General features: G+C 33.2%; 1 long non-coding RNA gene across 1 annotated transcript; it reads left to right on the forward strand.

The window, feature by feature from the left end:
• Positions 1-501: 501 nt before the first annotated feature.
• On the forward strand, positions 502-5,255 carry LOC113313301. Its single transcript, XR_003341782.1, has 2 exons — positions 502-767; positions 4,887-5,255. It is a non-coding gene; the product is annotated as an uncharacterized LOC113313301 (long non-coding RNA).
• The last annotated feature ends 2,114 nt before the right edge of the window (positions 5,256-7,369 follow it).

Genomic DNA, 7,369 nt, shown 5'->3' on the forward strand with positions numbered 1-7,369 from the left:
TCACATTATATTTGTTTATATAATTAAAATATCACAAGTTGTGCGTAAGTTCAATCAATTTAGAATCCAGCCTTTAGTTGTTGATTAAATTGATTGACACTTGGATATTGGTTTTTGATACCGTCAAAGTTATTTCTTATATTCAATCGGGCAATCAAATTCCTATTTGTTTGATTGCAGATTGAATTGAGAAATAGAGATATAACTCTTTGATATACTTTTCTTAAGATTGAGTCTGACAGTCTAGTTGATTCTCTTGAAAGTATATTGGAGTTAGTACATACAGATTGCTAAGCGAAAATATTGAGTGTGGTTGTTAGACCCCTGCTTTTTCATCAATGATGCTTTGTGTGAAGAGAGAACATGGCATATATTTATTTTTGGTATGAAGGAACCTGCATTTGAAGCTTATATACAAAGCACGCTCACTTGGTTGAAAACTTTCTTAATAGTAAGCTTGAAACTGAAGGAACCAATGGGCCTGCAATTGATGATAAACTTGACCCGAGAAAATATAAAAGAAGTGGAGTCTATAGATCAGTAGAAAATTATGTTCTCCTTGATATGAAATAGCATAACCCAAACCCTAACCTTTGAGAAATCTATCAAGCAATTGTCAACGGTGGAGGTGGTCAAGTAGCGATGGAAGATTTCAGCCAAGGAGGTGAGGATTCGAACATGAAGATGTTGAGAATTGAGTCAGGGAACCAATTAGTGGGGCATATTATCCTCCTGCTACTGAATCAATCGCAAGTGCTGCAAATCAGGTTCCCTTCTCAAATTTTCATCACCCAATTATTTTCAATAACATTAATTTTCGTTATTTTCCCTACTTGATTAGTAATTCGTGGGTTAATTTTTATGAAATTGAAAATTCTAGGGTTATTTTATATAGATCATTTTAATTTGTATTATAATTATCCTATCTCATTTACGGCTATTTATTTTCACCAATCTGTTATTTGAGTCTCGATTTCATTACTCTCAGTTTAGCCCTAATCCTGCATCTACTATTACCGTTGGCTATTTGAATCCTACTTCATCTGTTATTGTTGATTGTTTGAATTGTGCCTGTCCTTGTATTGATAAGCATCTGTCTTCTTGTTGTTTACTGCATTACTGTTATAAATACATTTCTGGTGGGAAAATAAAGCTTTTATTAGCTTGTTCTCATTTCTTCTCAATGAGAATTCTGTCATGGAACTGTCAGGGTTTCGGTAACCCTACCACCAGAAACTCACTATGGAATTTTATCGGAGGCCAAAATCCTGACATGATATTCATGTGTGAAACTAAAATGACTCTTCTAAAATGAATTAATATTTTAGAAGATTCAATTATCCTAATTCTTGGGTTTTTCTTTCTAATGGGCTTTTTGGTGGTATTCCTCTCCTATGGAAATCTAGTTTTCAATGTCAAATAGTTCAAAATACTGATAAAATGATTAATGTTTTGATTTATGATGACCCAAGTAAGCCTGAATTTCTAGTTACTTTTCTCTGTGGTATTGTATACCATGTGAGAAAATGGAACAATGGAAATACATTGAAGAAATTGGCTCTAGAGCCAATCTTCCATGAGTAATCATAGGTGACCTCAATATCACTATGCATGCTCATGAAAGATTTACTTTTACATGTCCTACAACTACCGAGTATCCTGAAATTCAGTCAATTATAGATGGTGCCGACCCTTATGATTTAGGATATATTGGTAATAAATTCTCTTGGAATAATAAGAAGTCTAGTAATGATTTTATCTATGCTAGATTATATAGGGCTCTAGGTAATGGTTACTGGCTAAATTAATGTGGTTCTACAAAAGTTCACCATATTGACACTATAGGCAGTGACCATATAACAATTAACTTGGAGACTAACCCCATGTCCTACCAAGGTAGTAAGCCTTATAAATACTTAAAATGCTGGAGTAGTGACCCATATATTAGCGAGTTATTTCTTATGCCTACTCTAAAGATTTTAGGGGTTCATCTTCATATCAACTCACAAACAGACTTAGGTTTGTAAACATGATCTTAAACTTTGGAATATTCAACATTTTGGTAATATAGACCATAAAGTTAGAACTCTTAATAATCAACTCAATGATCTAACTAATCTTCCTCATTCCTCTGAGAATGTGGAATTGATTAAACAACTAGAGTTTGATCTAGAACCTTGGCAAAAAGTACAATAAGACTTTTATACTCAAAAATCTAGACAAGAGTTCTTTAGATCTTTTGATAGAAATACTGGTTATTATCATAAGTATGCCAACAGGAGAAACCACTTTAATCACATAAGTGCTCTTAAATTGGATTAATGGGCAGTGGGTTAATGAGAGATCTGATCTTGAAACCCTTTTGGTAAGCCCATTTCAGTTCTATAGGGACTACCTTTAATCCTTATACAAATGCTGAACTTCTTAATTGCATTGAACCATGTATTTCTGATATTGATAATTTAAACTTGCTTAGACCTGTTAATAAGAAGGAAATTGTTGATATCATAAACCAAATGACCCCCTGGACTGCCCCAGGGTTTGGTGGTTTTCCGCCTGCGTTCTATAAAGAAAATATTGATCTCTTAATTAATGCTTTATGGAAAACTGTTAGTAGTTTCTTCGAATCAAAACATCTTTTAAAAGAGATGAATCATACTTTCATATCTTTAATCTCAAAAACTGATAACTCGTCTAGCCCTTCTGAATTCATACCAGTTTCTTTATGTAATTCTAATTACAAAGTCATCTCTAAGATTATTGTAAATAGAATGAAACCTCTATTGAGCAAAATGACAAGCCCTTTACAGGATGCTTATGTCTCTAACATGCATATCCAAGATAATGTTATTATTGTTCATGAACTGGTTCATACAATGAAAGGGAAAAGGAAAAACGATAAATGGGGTGTCATGGGCCTTAAACTCGACATGTCTAAGATCTTTGATAGAGTTGAATGGGTTTTCCTTAGAGACATTCTTAAATCTTTTGGTTTCTCAGAGCATTGGTGTGACTTAATACACCAATGTATTAGTACCACGATCATATCCATCATGTTAAATGGTTCCCCATGAAAATCTTATAGACCAACACGGGGTCTGAGACAAGGTGATCCCTTGTCTCCATATATGTTTATCATTTGTATGGAATATTTATATAGGTATCTCATTCATGCTGAGTTCATGGCCTCAAGTTCTATAAAGATGCTCCTAGTATCAGTCATCTGCTTTTTGCAGATGATTGCCTCATCTTTGCAAAAGCTTCTCATACTGAAGCTGATAATTTATTGGGATTGATCAAAGATTTTAGCATGGCCTCTGGCCAAGTAATAAATCTTCAAAAATATGGTTGTTTCTTTAGTAATAATGTTCATCCTGACCAGGCTGTTTCCCTTATCAATGATCTTAAAGTTAAGAAAGTAGCTTTAAATGAGAGATACTTAGTCATTCCCCTCTTCATTATTAGGTCTAGATCTGATTCTTTTAATTATCTTAATGATCAATTTGACAAGAAAGTTGCTAAGTGGAAAGGTAAGCATTGTAATCAGGCAGGTAGGTCTGTTATGGTCCAAAATTTGTTAAAATCTTCTCATATTTATCCCATGAACACTTTTACTATATCAGATAACATCATTAATAGTATGGAATCTTCTCCAAGGGAATTCTGGTGGGATAAGTCTAGAGCTGGGGGTATATATTTCAGAGCTTGGCCAAGGATTTGCACACATAAATATCAAGGGGTTTTAGGTTTTAGAAACCTCAAACATGTTAATTTGTCTCTCTTATCTAAAACTGCTTGGAACTTGACTCATAATCTGAATGCTTTGTGGGTGAGATGTAAGTACTTTAAAAATTATCATCCACTCAATTATCCCAAGAAGGCTGATTGTTCTTGGGCTTGGAGGAATATATGACGTGGTCTTGATTTAATTGCACAAAATTATGTCTGGGAAGTTAAGAATGGTAAGAGTATTTTGCTTTTGTGGATAGGTGGATTCCTAACCTTTGTGCTTCCATATTTGTAGCAAATCCTAATCCTAGTCTTACCTTATCTGCATTTATTGATGAGGACACTAAAATTTGGATTCTTGACCTAGTTAGTGCCTTTGCACTCCTCAGAATGCTAAGAACATCCTTGAATCTAGGATACCACTTTCAGGGGATGATAGATTTATCCGTCCACACTCCAAAAATGATCAGTTATCTGTTAAGTCTGCATACAAAGTCATTTCTGGTGAGATTAATTACATGAGCAATAATCAGAGTAGTAATCCTTTCTATAAGACTTTATGGAGGCTCTTCATTCTTCCTAAAGGTTATTTATTTATCTGGAAGTGTCATGAAAGAATTCTTCCTGCTAAATTTGCTTTTGCTAGGTACAATGATAGCCATAATTCTTTTTGCAGCATGTGTAATTCTGGCCAAATAGAAACTCCTGAACACATTATCCTTCACTGTTTGTTTGCTAAGTCAGTTTGGTCTCTAACCCCTTATGCAGATTTAATTGAGCAAGATAGTGGTTCTCCCATTAGAATTCAAGAATGGGTTATCAAGTGGTCTTCTAATAACACTTTGAAAGACAAGGCTGGTGTTATCTTTTCAATTTCCTGGAGCATATGGAAAGACAGATGCCCATATATCTTTCAGGGAAAATCTTTGAATCATCATTCTACAGCTAGATTAGCTCTCAAACTAGTCAATGATACTGAGACATATTTGAGTAATGATGTTTCTCATGTAGTCAATATTTCTGAATCGGTTAAAGAAAAAATATCTCTACTGTTACTAGGTCTTTGCCAGAAGATTGTGTTATTGTTTTTAGTGATGCTGCTTTTGACAAGGATACTAACTCATCTGGAATTGGTTTGGTTATGACTAATATTACAGAAAATTTCATTGGATGCAAACTCATAGCAGGGACAGTAATGAATGTTGAGGAAGCAGAAAGTCTTGCTCTATGAGAAGCAGTAATGTGGGCAAAGGAAAAGATATTGGAGAAAGTATGATTTGTTAGTGATGCTAAATCAGTGACTGGTACAATAAATCAGTCATAGATGACTGTAAAACTTTTATTTTTAGTTTTCAATTTGAATTCTTAAGAAGAAACCATATTATTCTAGCTGATCAAGCAGCTAAGTTTAGTAAGAGGTCTAGAACCTCATGAGAATGGTGGAGAAATTTCCCTGATTTTTCAGCTACTCAATGTAATCCTTCTTTTTAGCAATACTGTATTTTTCTCCAATATCTTTTTTCATATGAACTCCCAACTCCCAATAAATGTTTTCTACTTAGACTTTATTATTTGTTTTCAACTTTTTCTCTTTTTCACAACAAATATATATACATCTTTTTTGTTTTGAATAACCATGTTTGGTATTGCAATGAGAAACTTCCACGCACATTCTCAGCGTTAAAAGGGGGGATTTCAAAATAAAGATCACCAAACTATTGTCTCAACAAGAATTTCAATGTACAAAATAATGTTGGATTATATGACATTACGACCTATGATCAAACTTCAAACTACAGGGTAAAAACATGTTGTACTTCAGAGTTTCTGCAAGAATGGGTATATGGAAGGTAACTAGCTCCACTAATATAACCTATATCAAACCAAGTTAACCATTACCGGCGGTGGCAAATCCAGGATTTCTAGACAGGGATAACAAAGAAAATAATACACAACAAAAAGATCTAGCCAAAAAATAATTCTAGACAAGTCATTTTCAATTAATTATTTAGTAAATATTATTAATCTTAATTGTTTGATTATCTATGTTCAGTTAGTTGGTTGGTATTATTAAACTAAAAGGGTTTTTTGATAAAGTACCCCTACATTTCACTTTACACTAAAAAAATGCCTCTGTTTTTTAGAAATTTGTTAAAGTGCCCTTGCCTTGACCATTTTATTCAAAAAACGGTAAACCGTTGTTACAGGACGTTAATGCTTAGGTGGCATATGCAAAAGGTCCGATGAACCCCTCATTAGAGTTGGTCCGATCTTATGAGTGTTGGCGCTTTGACTCGGCTAATGACTCGGATTCAACTTCATATTCATCAGTTTCACGCTCATGGAAGAAATGATGGATCAAAACGCCACATCCAGAAACCCAGAAAATACAGTATTTACAAACCCAAAACTAAAATCCTAATTCAAAATATAACTAAAAATCCCAACAAAAACTCTGTCACTTACCCAATTGACCTCACTCATGTTCTTCCCCAAATCCTTAGAACCCTAAATCTAATGAAGAACTTGTTTTAAGAAATTTGGGATTCAAACTTCAATTAAACCGAAGAATCATTAGACATGAATTATCAAAACAGATTGATATAAGATAGAACCCCTAATTTCTAAGAACCCTAATCCTCATATTAACATTCACAATCCCTATTTTATCAATTCGGGTTCATACAATCACATATAAGAAGAAATAAAACAAACCCATCATCTCAAATTGACAAAACTTCAAAAGCAACCGTACCAATTTGATCCATTAATCATCAAACATCTATGTTAACAAAAACAAAACTAAAATTTATCATGTTGATGTGCAACGATAAATTCAAACCAACAGTTACACCATCAATTTATCATCTTTATCTACAAACCAAAATCAAATCCTAACTCTGAAAAACGAGTTGTTGTTGTATGAGATTCGAAGAAGATGACGAAATAAAAAGAGACAGTAAAGAAGAACGAGTAGAATGAAGAAAAAGAATGAAGGGAGGCACGACTAGTATTAGGGATTTTGTGTTATACATGGTAGGGTAATTAAGTAATTTCCATCATTTTTTAGACCTAGTAAACGAGAGTTGACCACTTTTGTGGGTCCAGATGGAAAAACTAACTTTAAGGGAATTTTAACAAATTTGAAAAAAACGGGGGCATTAATTTTATGGATATAAAAAAACGGGGGTACTTTATCAAAATTCCCATTAAACTATATGTTTTCATTTTTCAATTAACTTTTTGGTAATTATTATTAATCACAATTATGTTGAATAATTGTAGACGCTAATGATTCGGAAAGTCTTGATGTTTTCCATGAGTTTAAACTTTGAAGTCCTTGATATAATCTCATGAAGAGTGGGCAGAGACGAGAATCCTGAACTACTACTAGAGGCGAGAAATCATGGGAGAATTCAATAACATACAAATGCTATCTTATTATACTTATTACTTGCATTAACATCCTGTATTAAAAACACATGAATATAAATAAATCAAAGATATCATAAAAGTTTCAAGGGGTTGCGCTAAACATATAATGTATGAAGTTTCTTTTCAATCACCTATCCAAGTATATCATTGGTTTATCATGTCTAACAAGTTAATTCAAATATTTATTTATTTTTTGTAAAAAGAG

Source organism: Papaver somniferum, chromosome 9 (assembly GCF_003573695.1).
Source record: "Papaver somniferum cultivar HN1 chromosome 9, ASM357369v1, whole genome shotgun sequence".
Classification (NCBI taxonomy): Eukaryota; Viridiplantae; Streptophyta; class Magnoliopsida; order Ranunculales; family Papaveraceae; genus Papaver; species Papaver somniferum.